The sequence below is a fragment of the Herpailurus yagouaroundi genome, unplaced genomic scaffold (genome assembly GCF_014898765.1).
Source record: "Herpailurus yagouaroundi ecotype Mexico unplaced genomic scaffold, PumYag 164, whole genome shotgun sequence".
NCBI lineage: Eukaryota > Metazoa > Chordata > Mammalia > Carnivora > Felidae > Herpailurus > Herpailurus yagouaroundi.
The window spans coordinates 28,080,224-28,107,111 of NW_024412405.1; the positions used below are offsets into that span (position 1 = coordinate 28,080,224).

The 26,888-nt window shown below is 34.6% G+C and overlaps 1 pseudogene; it reads right to left on the reverse strand.

The window, feature by feature from the left end:
* Window positions 1-23,371, reverse strand: part of LOC121037897 (E3 ubiquitin-protein ligase RNF167-like) — a 91,041-nt pseudogene extending 67,670 nt beyond the window's left edge.
* Between the last annotated feature and the right edge of the window lie 3,517 nt (window positions 23,372-26,888).

The window sequence follows — 26,888 nt, forward strand, 5'->3', positions numbered from 1 at the left end:
TAAATGGCAACTGTCAATGGAAATAATCAAGTATCTTTTAGAATAAGGTCAACCCCTCTGAGTAACATTGCAATATATCACGATGATATAAGTTTCTCCATTATACACAAATGTGGAGGACAAGATGACTTTGCAACCTCGATTGCCTGGGAACACTGCCAAAAATTGAATTTTGTGCTACATTAATGTAATGGAAAAAGACTCAGTCTTGAATTGCACTTATGTTCTCTTGGATTAAAAAAAAAAAACTCGCTATAACCTTGACTAGTCATTATATAGAAAACCACATTTCTGAAGGTAAGGCAAATTAAAATGGTACACATACTATTTTAGGTATTATAACAAATATTGTGGCAGTAATATTAGTGATAAACAGGTATTATAATAAATTCATTATTAATACATAAACACATACACCAAATCTATATTAAGGTCTTACTATATGTTGTACACTCTTCTAGGTGCACATCTAAGAAAATCAAGAACCGATGAGGTCACTCCCTCATGGAATTTATTATTTATTTGGGACAGGCATACAAGAAACCATTAATTAAATTAATACAAAATTATCAAGTCATGGCAAATACTATGATGAAAATTGGATACTGGATTATGAGAGTAAGTTCTATATGAAGAATATTCAGAGGAGGTGATGTTATGGTTTGAACTGTGTCCTCCAAAAGGAGCACTAACGCCTGCACTCTGAATGTGACCTCTTTTGAAAAGAGGGTCTCTGTAGATGTAATCAAGTTAAGATGAGATCATTAGAGTGGGCTCTAACCCAATATAACTTATTTTATTATAAAAAGAAAAATATAGACACAGAGGCACAAAGAAAATACCATATGGAGACAAAGGCAGAGACTGTAGTGCCGCATCTACAAAGTGAGAAATGCCATAGATCTCTGGCCATCCCCCGACGCTAAGAGCAAGGCATGGCATGAATTCTTTATCAGAGCCCTTGGAAGGAATAAATTCTGCCAATATCTTAATTTTGGACTTCTAGACTCTGGAACTGTGAGAAAATGAATTGTTGTTATTTTAAGCTACCCTGTTTCTGGTACTTTGTTGTGGCAGTCCTGGGGAACTAATATACGGGTATCTATGTTGAGACCTAACTTATGGTGTGAGTCAACTGTATGAAGAATTAGGAAAGATAATTCTGAGCAGAAGGATTAGATATTGCAAAGACTTAAAGCACAAACAAGATGCTTATGCATAAGAAAAAAAGATGATATCTATGGCTGTAGTGTGAAAATAATAAGGCAGAAATGGAGTTGTAGGAAGTGATATAGAATAGGAGGTGAACAACAAATCATGTTTTCCAGGTAAGGAGTTCATATTTTATTATAAGCAAATGAGAAAAGTTATTTGAAGATTTTAATAATAATTGGATATAATCAGAAAGGAAATTTGTATTTCAAAAAGAACATTCTAGAAAATAGAGAATGGATGAAAGAATGGAAAAGAGAGAAACAGGCAAAGCAGTGAGGCATCAGCGCAATAATACTGTGGTGTAAACCATAAATTTTGGTAATTTCTGTTGAGCTGGTAACTACTGGATATGGAGAAGAGTAAAATATTTGTGATATGTTGATAGGAATCACTGATGGAGAAGCATGGAATGAAAAATATAAAGAATCAAAGATAACTCCATGGTTTTTGGTTTGAGATCCTAAGTAGTTGATATCAATTCTTGATATCAGTGTCATAGACAATGAGTCTGGAGTTCTCTCTTGTCCAGCAAGAGAGCAGACAGAGAATTGAATACGAGAAAGGCCAATGTCTGGGAGGAGACAAGAGCCCAGAACAGGGAGGTTTGTCTCCATATTTATTGAGCTATCAAGATCTTACACACGGGTGGATATAGATTAGAGGGATATATATTCCTGTGAACTACTCCTAGGGACTGTAATATTTCAAAACTTGGTGGAATATGGAACACACAAAGGGTATTGATAAACAATAACCTTGAAATAGAAAAAAATCGCAGATTTGATGTAGAGAGGAGCAGAGAACCTGAATTAGGACTCAGGAAAAGATTAGATACTAAGTTCTAGCATAAAAGAATGGGTAGAAGCTAGCTACTGAAATGAATTAAAGACAGTTCTAGGCAAAAAAAAAAAAAATGAGCATATCCAAATTTCTGAGGGCAAAGAAGTACACAATACATTAATAAATGAGGAAAAAACCAACAACTTCCAGTATGGTTTGGGGAAAGAGATGAAGAATAGGCTAAGGATGTATTCGACACCAGATAAGTTTAGCAAAACCCCTATTAAGCATGTCAGACTTCATCCTAATGGGCATGACAAGCCTTTACATTAGGCCTGGAAAATGTCTAAATCACATGAAAATATCATTTTATCTGTGGAGTTCAGCGTGGATTTGAGAGCAATATCAGTAAGTGCTACTATGCCTCATTGATACTTCTTTAGTCATTAACCGAATAATAGCAACCTCAAATGTGACCTACAATGTAGATTACCATATGGCTCAGTTACCTATAGCAATCTTGGTTTACTCTGTGTTTTGACAAAATTGTTAGATGCATACACTTTCATATACTGGTAAGTGTTCAACAACTGCCAGGAAGGGGTGAGGTCTTGATTCATAGCATTAGCTGATTTTCATGGTGAAAATGCTATCACCGGGGTAGCATTTCGAACTAACAGCTTTTAACATCTGGCTGACAAATTTTTTTTTTCAATAATCAGCTCATCCAAGCCAGTAAAAGGCAGTTCCAATGTGCCAGTGGTTCTATTTTGTTTTTAATAATAGCTTATATTTATTAGCTGAGGTCCTTCATATTCAAATGAGCATCAGTTTTGATTATAAATTATTTACCTTGCCTAAAATGGAAGGATGTTTTGGGAATAAATCGGTATAAATATGCCAAACTAATGTTAACTTGTATCATGGTTTGTAAAGGGAATAAAATTATATCACACAAAGAAATAAAGTATGATATAAAGAATTCAATGTTAATAATCCTCTTAGAATAAAAAAAATTAACTGGACCTATAATTTTAGTTGGTATATAGTACTTTATTAAATAATGACTTACATAGACTCCATAACAGTAATTGTTATTTTTGGAAGATATTTTCTACTTATATAAAAAAAGTATTAAAGAACAATCTTTATGAACATCTCCTAATGTTTACTTTGGAATACTTTAAAACAGATCTGTAACCTTTGTATAAAGATTTTCATTGACAAGTTGAATAGCTTCTATCAGTATATATTAGTGAATTGCTTAGTAAACCTTGAAAAAATAGCAATGCCTCCTAAAAAGTTTTAATTTGAGCTCAGTGACTCCTTTAATTAGCAGGCAACAGGAAAAAAAATATAAGAGATAAATAATTTAGAATTGTTTCTAAGAAAAATAATTCAAATTGTATGAAATAGGCTGCAACAACATCACCAAGTAATTGACCTAAATGAATAAGTTGGCTTCACCTAATACAATTTCTTATGTGTCAAATACCCCTTTGGTCTTATATATGTTTTCAAAAGATATTATTATGAATTTTCAACGTTAAAAATATAAAATATCCGTAGTACTGGCTAACCAGGTGCAATTCCTAAAATCTGTTTTAATCAAGATATCTGTCAAATAAAGATGCAAATTAGGAGTGATTTACAAAAACAATAATGGTTTTCAAAATTCTAAGCAATTCATACTAAGATGTCATCGCAAATTCTGTTAAGGATGTTTATTTGAAAAACATCTTTCCTGAAAAATCAGAATAAAGCCTGTTGTGTGTGTAGCACCCATCATTTTCTGCAATTCATCCAGGATTTGAGTTATAAATGGTTCTTGCAAATGTCAGCCGAAATTCTCCATATTAAGGAGAGTGTTCAAGGGTATCCTATGGGGGAAGGAGAATTTAGTTTTAATGAGTCAATCTCTCTTTCTGTTTGGTGTACTTTAGCTTCTCTGTTCTGAGTCTTAATGGTTATTGCTGGAATGGTCTCACTTGGCACATTTCACTGAGATGGATTGCTATTTGCTCACAAGAAAAGTTTTGTAACGGACTAATTATGTAACTCATTGCAATATTTTTCTCATCTCAAAATACCAAAATCTGGATACAGATTTCTGTGTTTTTTGGTTGTTTGTTTTTTATAATTTGTATTGATTTATGTTAAGTAAATACAAGATGCAACAAAATTGTCACTAAGACAAATGCCCTTTTACACATCAGGAGAAAATATCCATATACCATCAAACAGTCTATTAGAAGATATAAAAACAAAAGCAATAAACCCACCTCATTACTTCACTAATATTAACAAATCTGCCTTATTGTTAAAAATGTCTTCATTACAAAAAATATGTGTTGGCTATCTATAATGTATCATCTTAAGCCTTTTTTAAAAAAATATAGTAATATGACCTAATATAATCAAGGAGTTTATAATCCTGTGGAGGACAAGATTTTAAAAACGAATATTAAAAACTAGTTTGGAAATACTGTCTTCAATATAACAAGTATTTCAGAAGAGTTGCCCCCTATAGTGTAAGCGCTGACAGGTTGGTTTTTCTTTTTTTGTGTAATGCAAGTGCCTGACTTAAATATTGATTGCTGAAGCAACAACTTCAAAGATGCCTCTTGTATAAACTAATTGTCAGCCACACAACTAGACTCCTTAGACAGCTGACTATTTGGGGCACTTTTTTTTTCCTTTCTGTTCTCTAAATTCTCACTCTTACATTGTAAATTCCTCAATTAAGATTCAGCCTGGGGGAACCCTATACCCCTGTCTTGAGCCCAGTAAAATAGAATCCAGGCCCACATGTGCTCAATCTCTCTTTCTCAATTGCTCTTAATCTCTCTTCCTCTTCCTCTGTCTCGTTCTCCCTTTCTCTTTACTCCTCCTCTGCCTCCCTCTCTCCCTGTCCCTTCCTTTCCCCCTTCTCCATAACTTCACTGTGTGGACCTAAGACTTGTAAGTAATAAACATTTTTTTCCCAAACTTTCAAAGTTGTTTCTGAGGTCATCTTGCAACTGTAAGAACCACAAGGGCTGGCTCAGCCACAGCACTGGTTATCACCTCCCTAAAAGAAAGAGAAAAAAAAGTAGTTTATGTCTCTTTAAATATAGAGGTTACATTTTTCAAACTATTGTAAAATGTATCCTTTGGGTAATGGAATTATTTGCATTATTTTAATTTCCTGTTCCCTGTTGTGGAAACAGACAGACTGAAAATGTTTCATTGGGAAAATTTTGCTAGCAAAGGTAAGTCAAAGACATTTGCCTTCCCTCACCTGTCTCACACTCTCCATGCCACCTGCTTCCAAAACCACACTTCCGCCCATTTTCTGGCTTCACTGAAACAGATCTGCAGTCCAAATCTAAATATAGTTGCTACTTGTTAAGAAGACTACACTTTCAAATAGTTGAAAGTTACTATTACCAAACAGATAGGTTCTTTCCCTACTCAGTACTGTTCACCAAATAGCCAAATAACAAAACATTTGTATTTGATGGAAGCAGGTAATTTATTCAACGGGCCAAAGAATAGAATAAGGGAATTCATGCTATAAAGGCACCCCCTTCTCCACAGATGTGTCGGGGGCATAGATGATATGACTGGGGACAAACACAAGATGGTTGATGTCAGCCAGATTCTGGGGAAGGGGCAGAAATTTCCAGGAACTTAGGCCACATCCTTTTTTATTGCTTATTTGGTCAGGGGTTTCCTGTCATGGCACTCTTAGGAAGGAGATTTTAGTATGTTAACATTGTATAATGAAGGAATAATGTGAACTTTGGCCTATTTTGTCCGCCATCTTGGGCCTATCTTGTTTGATCTGGTTTCTTGCAGTTTCTTGTGGTCTGGATTTTCTGGGCAGGAACACCTGTGGGGGAGATACTAGAACAAAAAACATCTTTTAGAAAAATTCTCTGGTGGGCTCTTTGGACTCAGTCTAGTAACAATACTCCATTGCTATGACTCAAAATTGCTGACCTCATAGCATGCATTAGTTCTCCTAAATAACTAATGCTGGGCTACTCTCATACTATGCTTTTTGAGAATCAGGTATTACTTCTATTTACCTATCCATCTTTTATCTGCAGAGCTCTGAAATTTGCAGACAGCTTATTTGTGAACTGAAACAGTAAAATTGACCATACTAAATGCTCCTATTTACAGAGACAAATAAACAATTGATACGTTATCAAATTCTGTTTGAATTACATTTCAAATGACATGTTTTAACATTTTATTAAAATATTTTATTATTAATATTTTATATAAAGATATATGATATGGGAATATTAAAATATAACTGGATTTTGTGGAAAATAAGAGCAATAAATTCAGGTGATCCTTTCAATAAATTTCTCCTCAATATTCTAAATAAGCTTGTTCTGTTGAAAATTTGATACATGTAAATTTGTGTCTAGAGTGGTTTTTAAAACCCAACTATTGGGGCGCCTGGGTGTCTCAGTTGGTTAAGCGTCTGACTCTTGATTTCGGCTCAGATCATGAACTCATGGTTAATGGGAGTGAGCCCCACATTGGGCTCTGTACTGACAGTGTGGAGCCTGCTAGGGATTCTCTCTCTTCCTCCCATTCTGCCCCTCCCCTGGTCTCTCTCTCTATATATATTTGTCTCTCAAAATAAATAAATAAACATTTATTTTTTTTTAAAAAACCCTATTATAAGGGTTTATGTTTCAAAGCATGTTTTATTGGTGAAGATTCCATACATATCACTATTGACTTTATTCATACTACAAAAATCTAATAACTAATCATAATGTAATATGAAAGGAGAAATTATTCTAGCCAACAACAAAGACGGAGATAAAAGTAAGATAGATAAGTAGCTCCAACGTCATCAGACAGGTTTAAACTTGCCAGTTATTCAGGCAAATTGCTATGTGTGTTTGTGTAATGACTAAAACCTGGCATGTTCTTTCTTTTCAAGCTGAAGAAATATAAGTAAAGTATAAGAGTTTTAGTCCTTGGATTTTATGACATCTTTACAAGTAGACAGGAGCATTTCTTAAATGTATCATTTGCCACTCATTAGCTGTGTCCAGCTGTGTTTGGAGTTGGCAAGTAAGTGAACTCCAGATTATTGAAATATTATACATTGCTTTTATCCACACAAGACTAAAGCTACATTGGTTATTTTATTTTTCTCATTCCTAGACAGCTATTGTTAAACATGTGTGTTGTTCTTTGCTTCAAAGATTTGCATGTTCTCAAAGAAAAGACTTATTCTTAAGATCTATTTGATCAGTAGTTTAATTCATTCAGTGTTTAGTACAAGTCAGGGATGAGAAACAGAGAAAAACAGAGAGAGTGACTAGGAGAAAAATAAGAAGGAAAGGAGGGAGACAGGGAAGAGAATAGTAGTATTGGGCTGTAGTGGTTGAGAAATAGGTCAGGTCACCAATTCAGAAAGAATTAGCTTAGGAATTTTATCATGCAATCATTTAGCTTTTGACATTGGCCAAGTTACTTAATGCTCTGAAACTCTGATTTTCTTTTACAAAATTGGTATAATACATTTTCCTACTTCACAAATTTCTTGTGTGTGTGATAATCAAATGGATTAATCCATGTGAAGCGCTAACCACAGTGCCTGTCACAGAGCATGCAGTTGATAAATGTTAGCTATTACTATTATATATCATTGTGGAATACAAAACGGATGCAGTGATGATATGCTTTCAATGTGTAAAACCGTTACTGCTCCAAAGATGAAAAGAAACAAAAGTAAAGTACTTGTAGATGGAAGTTAATCTATAATTTCTAGTTTTTAGCAATATATGCGTGTGGGAGTTTCTATTATGTGCTAGGCACTCTGTTAGGCAGGTAGACGTTGGGATACAAAGAGGAATTACAGTTCAGTTTGGGGGAGAGAGAGAAAGCATTGAATATGCTAAAGTACTGTGATCAAGATATGAAAAAGATATTATAGAAGCATTCTTTTATAGGAATGACTAGAGATAACACTGGCATTGGAGGCGATTTTTCTGAGGGGATCTCTGAAGACTGAAATACTTGTTTGTACACACTTCTGTAGGAATATATGGAATATTAGAGCAGAGAGAAGTCAAAGGATTACAAACAATGTGATCATATTTGCAAAGACCTTGATATGTGTCAGAACATAGCATTTTGACCACTGTAAGGAATTAACCACTAGATTCATGGTAGAATTTTAAAAAATGTGACAACCAGATAAATTATTTTACTTCCAATAAAACATTTCTGGTAAATCATCTGTATATTGCAGAGAAAGTTCTTTTCTATGACATAAAATGCCTGTATACAATACACCCTGTAATTTTTGGCATTACATCACTTTAGAACACTCCATTTTACTGGTGTAGATCTAGATTTTCTGATGAATCTTAATGGAGTATATTATATAGTAAATAGTTCATTACTTCCCAAATGTCATGTCAGTAGCCCTTTATTATGAAATTATATTAAATTTTGTAAACTTCAACATAGCATTCTTTAAACAGGATGAAACTTAGTAAAGTGTGGCTTACTTCTTAACCATGCATACTATTTGCAAGATTTTGATTGAAATCATGTCATATTAAACATATTTTTTTTCCTGGATGACCTGGCTAGAGTTAGAATAGGGCTTATTGATGTAAGTATAATTGATTGGACTCCAAATTGTAGATAGATCCAAGTAAAAAGTGCTGTCCTATTATCCACCTTCTACACAATGTACAGCTGCATCTGTACTAGTGATGATGTTGCTGTCTTCCATTTTCTCTCAAGTGCACACATTATTGAAAAAAAATTACTTTAAGATTTAAGGCATTTCTTATGGGTAACTGATCCTTTATAGGTAGCCTTTCTCCATTGTAGTAAACATGTGTTGATCAATATCCTTTACTATTAAAATGGTTACTCCATGACAAAATAAATACTGATTTCACAAAGAAAAATAACACAAACTGCAAAACAGAATCATTTTGTTGGAGTCTACCAGGGCCATATTTTCTTTTTTCCCAATTAGGAGATTTCTGCAACAAAATTTCTTCAGAAGCAACAAATTCTTCTATGGTTAATAAATATTTCTCAGCACGTGTGCAGGGAATTCTGAGACAATGACTAACATTAATAAAAAAATAATCAATTATTCATGATGGGAAGGAATAACTACTGGGCAACTTAAGTATTAAAAAGTCATTCTGATCTAAGGTAAATTTAATGGAATGAAAATCCAATACTTGGTTTATTTGACTGATGAAAATCAAAGGAAGTAGCCAATGCTACAAATTAGGGAGAATTTTCATACTGAAGGTGTGGCAAACCAACAAATACATTGTGTTCATGTACATGAGTTACCTATCAAATAATATCTGTGAAGTCTCTTTCCTAAGTAAATTTCGCATTTTTTCCCCAGACTGAAGCCACAAATGAACAGAAAGTTCACATTAACCTTAAGCACTGCTTTAAAATATAAATAGAGCCAGAAAGAAATCAATGAAGCATGTTTCAACTTTCTTTTCCTATTGCAATTTTATGAACCTCTGGCTTCTCATTTATTTTTATCTTGTTGTCTTCTGTGTATCTATCCAAACCCCTTCAAATATTTTTATTTTCCACTTAGGGTTAAAATATCAAGATACAGTGTTATATATGTTTGAAGCTTTAGTAAAAATACCAATTCAATAAATACTTATTTTGCATTTAAAATAACTTAGGTTTGCAAAATAAATAAATAAAAGAAGGAAATATATGAGATAAGCCCCACACCTACCCCATAGATAATTTCTGCATAGAGATCAATTCTCAAACTTGTCTCAGGGTGGTGAAGCCTAAGGAGAACACAGAGGTTCTACTGAAAGGAGAAGACAGACAGTGGAGTTCAAGGATACTGTTGGCAGGTGGCACTTACAGACAATGCATCAGAAGGAGGGAACTGTATGAGACTGGGGTTCCCCAAGGATCTTTGAGCAAGCACTGCTTTCCTCATTTTCAGGGTGAAACTTCGCAAGGCCAAACAGAAAGCAGCTGCTACAGAATGAAGCAGGCACATGGAGCTGCAGACTTTGACACTGTGATCCATGTAAGAGAGACTTCGATAATAACTCAACATTCTTTTGAGACAAGAGACTGGTCACATCTTAAAACCAACGACCACATCACATGGTAAGGACTTCTCTAAACCTGACCCCCAAAACAAAGACTAATTTGAAGCCTCAAAATGGTCAAGAAAAGCTGCCATAGATTAACTCCTTTTTAGAACAAAAGTAAACTTTTTAAAGAAAGACAACATAGTTCAAATCCAGGTATTAGAAATAACAAAGAACTTGGTGCTACAGTTCAGAGGTAGAGCACTTGATTATAGAAATAGTAAAGTGCTTGAATAAACTATCATAAATGTATTTAAGGACTTAATAGTAGCAGATGGTACTAAAAAATAAAGATGAGGACTCATAGGGGAAAAATAAAAGTGATAAAAAGAGCCAAATGAAGAAGTCTGTAAGTCAAATGTACAGGGAAATGAAATGAACATTTTATTGGATGTGTTTATTAGGAGATTGGATACTGAAGAAAAAAAAACAGTGAACATGAACAATTTAGCAATAGAAGCTATTCAAATGGAAACTCAAAGGGAAAAAAAAGTCATAAAATGCTAGAATTTTCATGAGTTATAGAAAAATATCAGGGATTATGAGAAAGTTTCTAGTGCTATAGTAAGTATCAGGAATCTTTACAGAGACAATGGGGCTAAAAACTGAAGAAGTAGTGGTTTTAAATTTAACAGATTCATTCAAAATGTAATGATGCATATTACAACCTTTAAAGCAAACACTAAAAGTATAATAATTATAATGAAAAAAATTTAAAAATGGTGGAAGCAAGTGATACCTTTACAAAGTAGGTAAAATTTTTCCATATCCTTGAGAACAAAGAAGTGAGTTGTTGGGTCACATGGTAGTTCATTTTCAATTTTTTAAAAATGTTTATTTATTTCTGAGAGAGTAAGGATGTGCACATGCGCACGGGGCGAGGGACAGAGAGAGAGGGAGAGAGAGAATACAAGCTGGCTCCATGCTTTAATCCCAGAGCAAACACAGTGCTTGATCCCATGAACTGTGAGATAGTGACCTGAGCCAAAATCAAGAGTCAGATGCTTAACCCACTGACCCGCCCAGTGCCCCAATATGGTACTTCTATTTTTAATTTTTAAAGGAATATCCATCCTGCTTCTCATAGTGACTATGCCAGTTTACATTCCTGGCAACAGTATACAAGAGTTGTTTTTTTCTCCACATCCTTGACAGTACTTGCTATATTTTGTCTTTTTGATAATAGTTACCTAAGGTATGAGGTAATATATCATTGTGGTTTTGATTTATATTTTCTTGATGATTAGTGATGTTGAGCACTTTTTCATGTACCTGGTCTCTATTTGTATGTCTTCTTTGGAAAAAATGTCTATTCAAGGCCTTACCCATTTTTTATTGGGTTATTTGCTTTTTTGCTATTGAGTTATAGGAGTTTCTTATGTATTTTGGATATTAACCTCTTATCAGATTTATGCTTTGAAAATGTTTCTCCCATTCCATTGTCTTTTCATTCTGTTGATTATTTCCTTTGCTGTACAGAAGATTTTTGATTTGAGGTAGTCTCGCCTGTATATTTTTGCTTTTCTTGCACGTGCTTTTGATGCCATGTCCAAAAAATCATTGCCAATACTAAAATGAAGAAGTTTTCCCCTATGTTCCCTTCCAGGAATTTTATAGTTTCAGGTCTTTATTTAGGTTCTATATCATTTTTTACTTGATTTTTGTGTATTAGGTAAGATAAAGGTCCCATTTCATTCTTTTGCAAGTAGGTATTCAGTTTTCCCAACACAATTTGTTGAAGGCACTATCATTTCTGCATTGTATATTCTTGGCCCCCTTGTTGAAGATCAGTTGACTGTTTATGTGTGGCTTTATTTATGGGCTCTCTATTGTGTTCTATTGATCTAAATGTCTGCAGGTACCATAGTGTCATGATTACTATAGCTTTGGAATATATTTTGAAATCAGGAAGTATGATGCCTGCAGCTTTGTTCTTCTTTCTATAATAATGGTTCTATAATAAGTAAAAATTTTTTTTCTATTTCTGTGAAAAAATGCCATTAGGATTTTGATAGGGATAGCACGTGTTCCCCCATCTTAAAAATAAAAAAAAAGTTAAGCTGAAAAGTAAAAGATGGAAAAGAGAAAATGCAGTTTTAAAAAAACACCTAAAACAATCTGAAAATAAATATAAAAATGATGTATGTAAACACAAACATATCACTAATTACATTTACAAATGAACTACATAATCCAGTAAAGGGAAGTAATTATCATACTTAAAGGAGATTTAAAAAAGAGTACAATTGTATGCCAACTACAGGAAACACAGCACACACACACACACACACACACACACACTCACAGATAGGTTGAAAGTAAAAGAAAGGAAAATACACCATGAAATCTTAATCAAAGGAAGATTTTTGTGGCTCTTTTTAATTTAAGAAACAATAGGTTTCACCACAAGGTAGAAATAGTAACATTTCATAATGATAAATGAGCCATTTGAACAGGAAGACATAAAAATCATAAACGCATATGTGCCCAATTAGAGAGCCTCAATATACATGAGGCAAAATCAGACAGTACTACAAAGAAAAAGAGCCAAACCCGCAATCGTATTTATCATTCATCTCTGGATTTTACCATTCATCCCTGGGAAATTGTAATAAAATACAAAACCTAAGAAGGATGCTATTGAATGACACTATCCATCATTTTGACTTAATTTTCATGTTCAAAACACTATACCCAAAACTATTATTTATAAAGTTTGTAAATTGAACATGTTTCACCAAGATAATTCACAAACTGGACCATAAAACAAATCTCAATGAAATTGAAAATATTGAAATATTACAGAGCACTTTTTTTACCATGACAAAAATGATTAGGAATCAATACAAATATGTATAAGCTACAATGTTTATATTTACAATAAAGTTACAATAAATACGTGTGTGTGTGTGTATCTTTTGTATTTGTATTTGTATATCTTTTTGTACATATAATTATTTGTATATCTTTTATGTATATATAAATTCCCTTTCCTTTGAAACTCCCTTCCATAATGTTTCACTTTTGTATAAATATATATAGGAAAGATATATTTTTTATAATTAAAGCCGACATATGCCTGGTAGAAATAAGGAGCCTAATTTTGATATACAGTTCACCTGTGAACAACACAGGCATGAACTGCATGGGTCCACTTATGCACAGATGTTTTTTGACAAATACACTATGGTACCGTAAAGGTATTTTTCCTTCCTTATGATTTGAATAACAATTCATTTTCTCTAGCTTACATTATTGTAAAAATATAGTATGTAACACATATTATGTACAAAATATGTGTTAACTAAGTGTCTGTGTTGTCAGAAAGGCTTCTGGTCAACAGTAGGCTGTTACCAGTTAAGTTTTGGGAGAGTCAAAAGTTATACCCACATTTTAACTCTGTGGAGGGTCAGCACCCCTAGCCCTCACATTGTTCAAGGGTTATCTGTAACAAACTATAGGTTTTAAACACATATTTAATTTTTTAAAATGCCGTCATATATGGACAGTTCCAGTGTTAATAAGTAGGCTTCAATGCTTCAGCCAGTGGTTTTCAGACAGAACTCTGGACCAGACACAGCACTTCACCTGGGGACCGATTAGAAATGCAAATACTTGGTACCGATCCTAGAAACACTGGATTAGAAACTCAGGGTTTAGACCTAGCACATGGTATCTTATCCAGCTCTCCAGATGACTGTGGTACACACATAAGTTTGAAAACCGATGGTTTTAAGGCATCTCAGTTATGTCCTGTCAGAGTTACATGCTCAAAGTTGTCATGGGTGGTAAAAGGTGATTTTGCCACATTACCATTTCCTAAGCAATCTTTTAAAAAGCAGACAAATGAAAAGGCAAATTCAAATATATACACCTCTCCAAATTCATCAAGTTGTTTACATTAAATATGTACGGTTTTTTGATTGTCAGTCATACCTCAATAAAGTAGTCTCTTATTTTTATTTATTTATTTTAAGCCAACAAACAAATAAAACAAAGACAGTTACTGTTGAAACTGTCTCACATTTCCAGTTTGGTAATCTTAAGTAACCGAAGTGCAATAGACATTAGCTTCTCAGAAAAATCCTCCAAAAATTTGAATTGTTCAGAAATCAAAAATACAATTTGAAAAACACTTCAAGTCTGCATCCCTATGGAGCTACTTGATCATTTGCTAAAAATTTAAAAACCAAATAATTCCACTAACGTATTAATTTCTCAAACAGTGCCTTTGGTGGTGTTTGAACATTTTTGAACATTTGATTCAACTGAATAGTTAATTCAGCCTGGATCTTCAAACCAGTTTTATAGAAGCATTTTGGCATATGACACAGCAGCCATGAGAGGAAGAATGCCAGCATTTTCAAATGCCCTCATTAAAATCCTAAGCTTTTTGAATTATTCTTTTTTTCTTTTTGTTTCACAAATTTATGAAGTTTAATTCAAACTCTGAGTTTCTGAAGTACAAACATCCATACTAATTAAAATTCAGTCACAATAGACAAGCTTAATTGGGACCAAAAAGCTCCTGAGAAAATTACAGTAGTTTATTTCAAGTCTGAGTGTTTCAAGGACTTCTTTGTTATGCCAAGATCCAGTTATGAAGATTTCTCTTGTCCTTTCACAATTTCCTCACAACAAATTTTACTTTCTACATAGTTTCATAAATGAGTAACTGGAGTACCACATCTAGTTCTCAAAGCTTAGTAACGATGAGCAAAATTGCTTTCGTTTATGTTGTGCTGTGTAGATGGTACAATAGAAATAAAAGAAAGCCATGTGTTAATTATAATCATAGTGTAAGTATCATCTTACACATATAGGGATATTAGAGGCAAAGGTTTTTGACAGTTTTATCCTGTCAGCACAGTCGTTGAAGTACTTTTACAATATTCCCTATAAACTAACTTGGCAATCATGCCTCTTTCATGTGTAAATTGGCAATCAGTTGAGACTAAAATCAAAATTATAGATTTTAAATTGTTTGTAAGTTTCTAATTTTACTACAAATCAGGAGCATGAAAATCTGAACCCTTTAAAATAATGATACTTATTTATATGTCAATTTTTTATGATAGCTAGGTCATAATAATAAATACCCCAACATGATAAATATCGCAAACATGGCAGACATTTATTTCTTAGTTGTGTAACAGTCCCGTGTGGTTTTCCTGATTAGCATGTAGCTCTCCTTTATGGTGTGAGTCAAAAGTCTAAGTCTTTTAAACCATTTGACTCTCTCATCCTCCAGGTCTAGCAGGAATCCAGCTAGAATAAAGAGAGACAGTCTGAGAAGGAAAATACTCACTAAGCTTTGTCTTGAAATAGAAACCATCATTTATTGTAACACTGTCTAGAGGCAGTCAGATGGGTCTATATAAATCAAGGGAGGTTGGGAAATGTAGAATAGGTGTATGCTGAAGAAAAAAAAAATGAGGTTTTGGTAAACTAGTAGCAGCCTTTGCTGCATTCATTTATAAATAATTTGATATTAATACTTCTCAATAGCTTAATTTATAGAGGCAAACTAAAATGGCACTATCATAGTTCAAATTTCACCCACAGCAAAAGTATCTGAATGATTTAAGTGATGACAAAAGATAAAAAGTTAAAAGAAATTTTACAAAAACTTACCGAAATCATAAACCTAAATCATAGGATTGTGTGTCTATGTTTCTGTATGTATTAACACATGATGTCCATGATACTTAGCTGTGGTGGATAAGGAAAAATATTGCTATGTATCTGTACTTGAATGTAATTTGGATATTGTCTTTAATAAGATATGGCTATCTGCTTCCACTGTTTCAATTATCAGTAAAATGCAGACACAAAGTATATTCAAAAGAAGCATAAGTTTGAAACATTCCAAATATGCAACCTTGGTTAAGCTGCTTACTAAATTTGTGGCTTACTAATTGTGTGTCTTTGGGCAAGTTTTTAATCCCTTTCAGATCGAGTCTCAGTTTTAAAAGGGCAAACTTTCTGCTTTGAAGATTTTGAGGATTACATGAAATAATGCATGACAACTATCTGACTCACAGAAGGCAATCCATACATAGTAACTACTATTTTTATGCCTCTCAAATCTTCAGTCCTATCTCTCTCTTTTGAACTTGTGGTCTATTTTCCAACTTCTTACTAGATACTTCTATTCTTTTTAAGTTTATTTATTTATTTATTTGGAGAGAGAGAGAGAGAGAGAGAGAGAGAGAGAGAGAATGCAAATGGGGGAAGGGCAGAGAGAGAGAGGGAGAGAGAAATCCCAAGCAGGCTCTTGCTGTCAGTGAAGAGCCCAACGCAGCGCTCAATCTCACCAATCGAGAGATCATGACCTGAGTCAAAATCAAGAGTTTAACCTCTTAACCAACTGAGCCACCCAGGAGCCCCAAGATACTCCTATTTTTATTTTCCTACTTTATTTCCCCACAAGCTAAAAGCATTGCTGTCTACTAACTTTCATCCAGATCCAGGGAACATATTTAGGATGCATCTCCACCTCTATCATATTGCCCCTAGTACAGCCTCATTTTATCTCATGTATAATATTGAGTAACAAAATAGTGTCTGTCCTTGCTCTATTGTTCCTACTTTTCTTTAAGAAAAACCCTATTTTCTTTTTTTAATTTTTTTACTGTTTATTTTTAAGAGAGAGAGAGAGAGAGCATGAGTGGGGGAGAGAAAGAGAGAGGGGGAGACACAGAATCTAGAGCAGACTCCAGTCTCTGAGCTGTCAGCACAGAGCCCGACACAGGGCTGGAACTTATGAACCATGAGATTATGACCTGAGCCAAAATCAGACACTCAACCAACTAAGCTACCCAGGCACCCCCCAAAAAAGCTATTTTCTAATCCTTCAAGTTCATCTTGCAGCTTAAGTGAATTCTCAAATCTTTACCATGATTTTTAAGACCCTTCATAAATGTACCCTATCAAAACCTTTTCAACTTTATTTCCTGTCATTCCTTTCGCCTGACCTATACATGTAATCTTTTTTTCCCTATCCATGTTATCTTAAACTCTAGCTACACATTTGCTTGAAAAAAAATTCTTCTCTTTTTTAAAAAAAGTTTATTTATGTATTCTGAGAGAGACAGAGAGAGCAAGCATGATTGGGGGAGGGGCAGAGAAAGAGGGAGAGAGAAAATCCAAGCAGGCTCCACATTATCAGAGCAAAGCTCGATGTGGGGCTCGAACTCCTAAACCACATGAATTGAGCCGAGATCAAGAGTCAGACACTTAACTGACTGAGCCACCTGGGTGCCCCCAAACCATTCTTTGCTTTAGTCTGTGCATCCATCCATCCTGAAACATCTGCTTAGAATGCATTTCCTTAGTTTCTCTGTCTTCCTATGTTATGTAACTACTCTAAGGCTCCTTTAAGACTAAGTTTAATTTTAATTCAGCAGCTTAATTTTTTGGGACACCTCATGCATATATATTCCTTCTAGAAAAGGTCAGAATTAGCCCCCATACTTGAGAATAACTTTAAAAAAATATTTTTAACATTTATTTACTTTTGAGAGACAGAGCATGAACAGGGGAGAGGCAGAGAGAGAAGACACAGAATCCGAAGCAGGCTCCAGGCTCTGAGCTGTCAGCACAGGGCCCAACGCAGGGCTCGAGCCCACAAACTGTGAAATCATGAACAGACTGAACCACCCAGTCACCCTGAGAATAACTTTCAGGTAAAGGACATGTTATCTCTTCTTTTTACTTTCAACTACTGTTTTCAAATGCTTTCAATTCAGTCTTTCACAAGACAGATCACACATTAGACTAAGTGTAGGCATCTCTCTAATAAAGCCTTTGCTAAATGAGAGAAAGTCCCAGGTTGGAGCCCATATTTAGCATTATGAATCAACCAGATCTGGGACTTTGGTTATTATGCTATTAAACTTTTACTATTAAATAGACCAAACACCCTATTAGCTTTTGAAGTTTGCATTTCCCAGTGTGAACAATCTCCCTCTCTCTCTCTCTCTCTCTCTCTCTCTCTCTCTCTCTCTCGTGTGTGTGTGTGTGTGTGTGTGTGTGTCCTAGAGTTGCTGAAAGGTTTTTTTCCTATTCTTTCATTGGTACCTTGTAATATCTCTGAGATGATGTCTTTTTTTTCAGTTGTTTTTCTTTTGTTCAGTTTGTTCTTATCTCATATCTTTTTTTTTTACTTGTACATTACAGTCAGGAGTTGTTTTTTTTTATTTTTTTTAACGTTTATTCATTTTTGAGAGATAGAGAGACAGAGCATGAGTGGGGAAGGGGAAGAGAGAGGGAGACACAGAATCCGAAGCAGGCTCCAGGCTCTGAGCTGTCAGCACAGAGCCCGACACAGGGCTTGAACTCAGGAACTATGAGATCATAACCTGAGCCGAAGTCGGACGTTCAACCGACTGAGCCACCCAGATGCCCCTATAGTCAGGAGTTTTTATATCAAATTAGGTGAGTTTCTTTCACATATCTAGTTTCATATTTAATTTTTTTCATTAAAGGCAGAAAGGATGTGTCATTTACCTCTCTTTGACAGGTCCTCTCCATACCTGTCCCCTGCCAGCAGGAAGTTCTATTTTTTCATACCTAAAATTATTGACTGGCACTTTTTTAATTCTTACAGTAATTTTGCGTGAAAATAATTGTTTTTTATTGTTCATAAAAAGTTTTGCAGACTTTTTTATGCCAGCAGTAACATATTGGGTGGAGTGAGGTGAGGAGTTGGGATGGTGAATTTATTTTCTTTAAGAGCCTTCCATTTTGGAGTTGCAGTGAAGTTCAACTCTTTAATAAATGGTACTTTTGTGTGTGTGTGTGTGTGTGTGTGTGTGTGTGTGTGTGCTGGTGAGTGGGGGGGCTGGTCATTGTGCCTTCTGCTTGTGATTCAATGATACTGTCTTGTTTTCAAAGGTTTATGAACTTGAACAGCATGATTACTTCTCCCTTTTCACCACCAAACCCCTCTCTTTTTCCTCCTTGTTTCTGGATGTGCTTCTGTATATTGTTTCCTCTGGAGTTGTGTACTTTTCACACCCTTTCTTTTTGATGCACCAGATCAGATCCATTCTCAGCGTCCCTACCTAGGCCTCTGGGGGTAGTTTTATTTACATTTCACCACTCTTAGGGGTTCCTTTATACAACCTTCTCTTTTGTAGACTCCTTAAAATTTGCTACTCTTCATAAATGAGATCCACACTTGCGTCTGCTATTTTCAAGTGTTGGTTTCCCCAGTTACATGTAAATTGAATTTTAGTGTTCTCTGTTTTTTGATTATCTTGTAGGATATGTGAAGCAGTTTGATATAAAGTTGTCAACATTTTCTTACACATACATACAAGTCTTCAGCCAATGTATCTTTAAGTAGTTGAAAGTCAATAGAATTAAATATATGACCCTGACCAAATATTTTTAATTAATCGGTCCCATAATAAAAGACACCTCAGTGAAGACTAGGAAGAAATACAAAGAGTAAAATCTATTCTGGGAGTAAAGATAAGAACTTACATTGTTGTAAATAAATTCTTAGTGGTTATTCAGGGAGGTAAAGATTTCATATGAGGAAATTATAGTAAATCTGAGAGCAATGAAAAAAGAACGGAACGGCTCATTTTTAATGATACATTTATTCACTTAATACTAAAAAGAAATCATTATTTTGTCCTTTTAAAGTATATTTTTTTAAAAATTACATACAATATAACAAAGGTTGTCATTTACAGATTTTCAATTACTTTAAGCCATAAATTTAGTTACTTGGAGGTTAACAAATCTACCTTGAATTGTATTCTTATCTCTTAAATTAAAAAGGTAACACATTTTATATTATATGCATCTAAGAAGTGCTATAATGATTCCTCTTATTTTTCTTTTCTCCTTCTATCCTTTTCTTTTTTCTCCCCCAGATCTTTAATTTCTGAATCATATTTGCATCTCTCCCAATGAAAACACAAAAACCAATTATTTTAGAAATAGGAAAAATGATTTTGCATTAATATGGGGTTGCTACTAAAGGCATTCTCATAATCTTTGTTTTTATACTTATCCTGTCTGAAAGGAAAAAAAAATGGATTTAGTAAACATAAAAACCTGGAAAATATAGCTTATTGAATGTGACTATTACCTAGATATACTGATTATGTGCTTAATTCACACTTCAAGGAGCATATTAAGGACCATGATTTTGGAAAGCTTGCTCTTTAGGAGTTCTATACTTAAAGATTCAGCAAGCTCCATAGAAACATAACATCTATCTTTCCATGCTACATTAAAACCAAGAAATTGAGAAAAAACAGAAATTGAAGGTCATCTTTTTATATTTCAAACAATAGTCTGAAATTCACTTTACCAAGTATCAGAAGTGCTTATATTTCACAACAATGTGCTTTGGACAATCATTGCAGGAGAGATGTATTTGTTCATATTTTCAATTGGCAGACTGTATTTAACAAACATTGATTGAGTGCAAATCACTGGACCAGGTGACAGAAGTGTATGTATGTGTTGGTGGGAGTGATGATAAGTATATAACTAATAGAGAAAAAGTAAAATGTCTTTTTCCATTTAGCAGGGGGGAAAAAGACAAATAACACAGAATGTGGTGTCATTGGCTGGGCAGTTTGCCAGTGTCTGGATAGATTGGATGATTTTTATATCAACATTCCATTAGTTTTATGGAAATTGTTGTTCTTAAGATGTTTTTCTAAGCAATGAGCATGATTAGACAATTAATTATAGTGGTGTAAAAACTTCAATTCTTCTAAAGAAATATTAATGAAATCTCTAATCCCAAGAAATTTTCTTCTGATCAAATTAGAAAACAAAACAAAACAAGACCAAAGAAAGCCATGATATGTCTGAGCAGGAGTATGAAGAAACAATTTTTTACATATTTTAGTGATGCATAACAAATTTGGGAAGCCTCAAAAAAATTTGTAATGTATTGTAAGGAAGAAAAATATTTTTATAATCTAAGTCAGTTATAATGCTCATCGTTATATGGATATCTGCATCTGTCAAGAGACAATATCTTAATATATAGAAAAATCTATATGCATAAAATGCGACTTTTGATGTCCAAAAAAATATTTCAGTAATTTAAGGTGTACTCAATGCTATATGATGCAGACATTTAAAAATGAATTTAAGTATCAGTCCTATCATAGGAAATATATAAATTGAAATAGGAAAATATGGGAACTATACCAAATGCTACCATTGGCAAAGAAAGCTTTATGAGCCTTGTTTATAAAATTTCTGTACTTTCTATATTTCAAAATTGTGATCATATTACAGATGAGGTTGAAATTTCAATTTTTTTTTCAACTCTGGGAGCATTGGGGTATGATCTGGGGTATGATCAACATTGGCTCTCACCATTGCACCACATACATTTCCATGTGAACAGTCACATTTCCTTGTGAATATGTTTTCATTGTGAACATCCGTGTGGGAATAGAGGTGCCAACCATCCCAGTCACCATTGCACGTTTTCCCTGTGAACCTCTCATGTGTGGTTCTTTTGCAGATTAGCCTGGTCATTCTGATAATTTTCTATTGCTTACTTATTTCTATAAATGCTTTAAACATGGCAGTTATATAATCACAACATAATTTCATTGTCAAAATTGCTTGGGAGTATTGAAGATTCAGTTTCTAATTTTTTTTTTTTACTCGGGTGGCTTTTCTCTGCAGTTGTTTTACAATGGTTTTATGTTTGGGTCCTTTTTTTTGACTCATATAAATTACTGAAGGACTTGTGCAAAGGATCTTTTTCTTCAAAAGTTTTGCTTTACTTCTGTAAGACACTACTTGCTATCAACCTAGAATGGCTTTTTGCATGAATAATTGGTGTGCTGCTACTAAATACTAGGGAGTCTTATTTTCCTCTTCTTCCTTCCTTCCTCTATCCTGTCTTCCTTTACTCTCTACTTTTTTCCTTTCTTCATTTTCTTTCTTTCTTTTTACTTTCTTTTATCATCAATATATTTAGTTGCTGTGTTTTTTGTTTTTGTTTTTGTTTTGCTTGCAGTTGATTTTCTTTGCCTAACCCATGTTCTCCATGAAATTCTAGCTTTAGCTGGAGGACATATTTCCAAGTGCATATGTTGTGCAGGTCTAGTGCCTTGCCTTCTGAATGCTGACCAGCTTTTCACACACAAAGCTCTGTATTCTCCGTATCACCATGTACGCTTAACATACCCTGGGCTTTAGTACTAGCTTTTCACTGTGGAATCATCCATACTCCTTTTCACCTTGTGATTTATCAAAAATACCTGTGAATGCAAATTGATTTTACTTACGTTTATTATATTCCCCGTCGAAACCTTTATTTCTACTGAAGGTTTTCAGACTTTCTAATCTGCCATTTTGTAGGAAGTGGGATCCAAAGTTTTCATTAGTATATAACTTTTGTATTGCTTGACTTTCTCAAGGAAGTATATTTTGTATTCTGAGAAAGTATTGTCTTCTATTTTTTTAAGTTTATTTATTAATTTTGAAAGAGAGAGAGAGAGAGGCAGAGAATCCCAAGCAGGCTCTACACTGTCAGTGCAGAGCCTAAGGAGGGTCTCAGACTCACAAACCATGAGATCATGGCCAGAGCCGAAGTCAGATGCTTACTAACTGAGCCACCCAGGTGCTCCTGAAAAAATGGTATCTTCTACATACTAATCTATAGCATAAAATACACATTTTCTAATGTGACATACAGGTGGTCGTTGTTGTTTTCATTATAAATACTATATTTTTTAGAAGAGTTTAATATTTATAATTTACCTTATACCTCCTGCTTCCCAGGTTACTTAGGCTCTGGTACTACCCAACAGGTCAGACTCCGGTTAACTAGTTTCTCCTGAGGGCAGACCTTGTTAAATACCGAGAGCTCTTTTGTATTTCAAAATGGTTCCTTTTCTCCTCTACATACAGGAAGCAGGGGGTACTTTTCTCTCAGAGTCTTACTCTGGGAATCTATCTGGTTGAGCTCCTGGAGGTCATTCCCACAGTACTGTGGGAGTCTTCTTAAGACTGTGTCCCCCTGGAGTTTTCAACTCTGAGTTGTCCTCACTGTCCTCCTCTAGCAGGAGGACAGTTACAGCTCTGGTTTTCTCCTGTGCTGGTTCCTGCAGTGGTTTCCACTCCTGAGTCTGCTCTGGTAAGATGAAACCCCCGGATTCTCCTGTCTGTTTCTCCAATCTTGGGGGCAGCAGTTTGCCTGTATCTTCCCATATAAAGCTTTTCAAGCAGTGGCCCATGACGGATTATCCTTTCTTATCTCTCTCACTTTAAATTCTCCCCATTCCCCTTTCATCCTGAATGTCAGCAATATTGGACTACAATTTATTTTAAAATGCCCTAAGTGCTTTCGGAACACAGCTTGAAAATGACCCCTTCATAATATCTTTTCTGAATTGCTAAGATGCTGAGGCAACATATTCTGAGTTCTATGGGGAAATTTTTATTTTTCATTAATTATTTTTGGGAGAGCACAGTAACTTATATTATTCATTATATTATGCATTTACCTAGTCATTAAAATAGTGTCTTCCTATCTGTATTTATGTATAGCTGTGTATCTTTATATCTTTGTATATTTGGGAAGTTAGATTTATAGAAAGACAACAGCACCAAGAAAGTCAGGATAGTTGTATGAGCAGCAACTGAAGATAATCTTGTTAGTGCAATTGAATATTATATTTAACTTGGAGATTTACTGGAGTCCTGCATAAGGCAGAAAATAATAAATAGAAAAATTCCTGTTAGCTTCTTATAGTTAATCCTATAAGTCTTTTTAGAGGAAAAAAATGGACTAATACTAGTATTAAGAGGAACGTATCATATGAATCCTTTTCTCAGGGTCATTGTATCTGACAATAGACTACATCCTTAACAGTGAAGCTAAAGCTATTTTTTTTTTTTTTTATTGAGGTAAAGTTGAGATGTATAAGTTTCAGGTGTACAACATGATTCAGTATTTTTAAATTATTATCTTTTTTAATGTTTACTTATTTTTGAGAGAGAGAGAGAGAGAGAGAGAGCATGAGCAGGAGAGGGGCAGAGAGAGGGTGACACAGAATCTGAAGCAGGCTCTAGGTTCTGATCTGTCACCACAGAGACCAACATGGGGCTTGAACCCATGAACTGTGAGATTACCTGAGCCAAAGTCAGATACTTACCTGACTGAGCCACCCAGGCACCCCCACATGATTCAATATTTGTATACAATGAAAAATCATCACCAATAAGTGTAGTTACCATCTAGCATCAAAGTTATAAAAACATTTTTCTGGTGCGAAGAAGAGCTTTTAAAATTTACTCTCTTAGCTAGTTTTAAATATGTAATATAATATTATTGACTATAGTCACCAGGCTGTACATTACATCCCCATGACTTATTTATTTTATAATCAAAAGTCTATACCTATTGATCCCCTTGACTCATTTTCCAAAAGCACCCCAAGCCCCTCACCCCAGCCCCAGCAACCACCACTCTGTTCTCTGCATCTTTGAATATGATTTTGGTTTTGTCTTATTAGTTTGTTTTGTTTTTTAGAGTCCACATATAAGTGAAATCATATGGTACTTGTCTTTCTCTGCCTGACATATTTCCTTAGCATAATATCCTCAAGGTCCATGTGTATTCACAAATGGCAAGATTTCATTCTTCTTGTGGTTGAGTAGTATTCCACTGTATATATTTACCACATCTTCTTTATCCATTCATCTATCAGAGGACACTTAGGTTGTTTCCGTGTCTTGGATATTATAAATAATGTTGCAATGAGCATAAGAGTGCATATATCTTTTCAAATTAGTGTTTTTGTTTTCTTTGGATAAATACTCAGAAGTGGAATTGCTAGATCATATGACAGTTCTCCTGTAAATGTTTTTCAGGAACCTCGATACTGTTTTCCACAGTGACTGCAACAATTTATATTCCACTAACACTGTATGAGCTTTCCATATTCTCCACATCCTTGCCCATACTTGTTATTTCTTTTCTTTTTGATAATAGCCATTTTAACAGCTGTGAGGTAATATCTCATTGTGGTTTTGATTTGCATTTCCCTAATGATTAGTGATGTTGAGCATCTTTTCACTTGCCTGTTGGCCATCTGTATGTCTTCTTTGAAAAACTATCTTTCAGATCCTCTGCTCAATTTTCATTTGGATTGTTTGTATTTTGCTGGTGACTTATATGAGTTCTTTGTGTATTTGGGATATTAGCCCCTTATCAGACACACAATTGGGCTTCAGATAAGCTCCTTTCTGGAGGGTACCCATGAGCAATAGTGAAACCAAGGGAGACAACAAAGATGACAGCCTTCATCTGTGTTCTCTGAGAACACCTCCATAGCCTCTAGATGCTCCAAAGAGTAAATAGGCCTTTTTTTCCGGAAAGACTAGGGATATGTTTCAGTCTGCAAGCTATGAAGTGCCCTGGAGATAGTAGCCTGCCAAGAACAGTCTCTCTGTTTCAGTCCCTTAGGACCCAGAAATGCACCCCCAACCCGACCACCAGAGCCATGTGATCAATAGGTGTCCCCTGTTGTGGACTGCAAGCATCTGCCAAAGCAGTGGGAGAGCACAGGGCCAGGATGCACCAGCTGACTTTAGTGAGGAAGCGAAGATATTTCTATTTTAAATGTGCAGCAATTAAAAAAAAATTCTATATCAGATCATGATAGATTTGGATTTGTTTTTTAGAAGAGTTTTAAACTTTCTCTAGAAAACAGGTATGTCCGTGGTAATCAAATTTAAAATATAAAGAAAATAGCTTAAAACCTACAACAATGAATTTTTACCACGGTCTACTGACTACCAAATATAATCTTGAAAATGGAGCTTTTGGCGGGGACTCAAAAGCAGTTAGCTCAACATCATGTCCCCTGGCAAATGAGCCATGTATGGTTTCTAGTCCAAACAAGAAGATAGAAAAGCTGTCATTCTATTTTTTGAATTGAAGAAATTGATTGTATTTCACTTCAGATTGCCAACCATGTGATAGAGTTTGTCTATAAAAGTAGCTTACACAGGGGTCAAATTTCATTATATCAGTCAGTTTTGCATTGTACAGAAGGCTGAGATAAACAATTTATCCCCAGAGTTCTGTCCCATGACTCATGGGAAATATTTCTGAATAGATAAATTATATTATCAATTGTCAGCTGATATTATCAACTGACTTCTTAATCATCAAGATTATCATTATGATGACTCCTGATTTTCTACACAGTGGGGGATGTGCACACATGTTTGTGAATAAATCCTATATCCCCTTTAAAAATAGACTGCACAATAATTGAATGAGTTAGACCAACATGTTATTTGTTAGTACCTCTGTAATTTTAAATAAATGTTGTCTTATATAAGAACATCAACTTGAGAAATAAATCAAGGTATTTCATTGCTAAGAGGAGCTGTGTCTGGTAAGTGACATTATAGCTCTTATATTAAGCTGGTTTCTTAAAGTAAGAAAATATTTGTGTAATCCCCAAGTTTCCTGTACTGTGTGAATTAAATTGTGTCCTGGATTTTCTGTAGGTTTTTAAATTTATTTTGAGAGAGAGAGCAAGAACAGGAACAGAGGAGGGGAAGAGAGAGAGGGAGAGAGAGAATCCCAACCAGGCTTGATCCTCAGTGCAGAGCCCGACATGGGGCTCTATCCCATGACCGTGAGGTCATGACCTGAGCCCAAATTAAGAGTCAGATGCTTAATCAACTGAGTCACATAGTCACCCCTGTGTCCTAGAAATTTTTATGTATTCCATT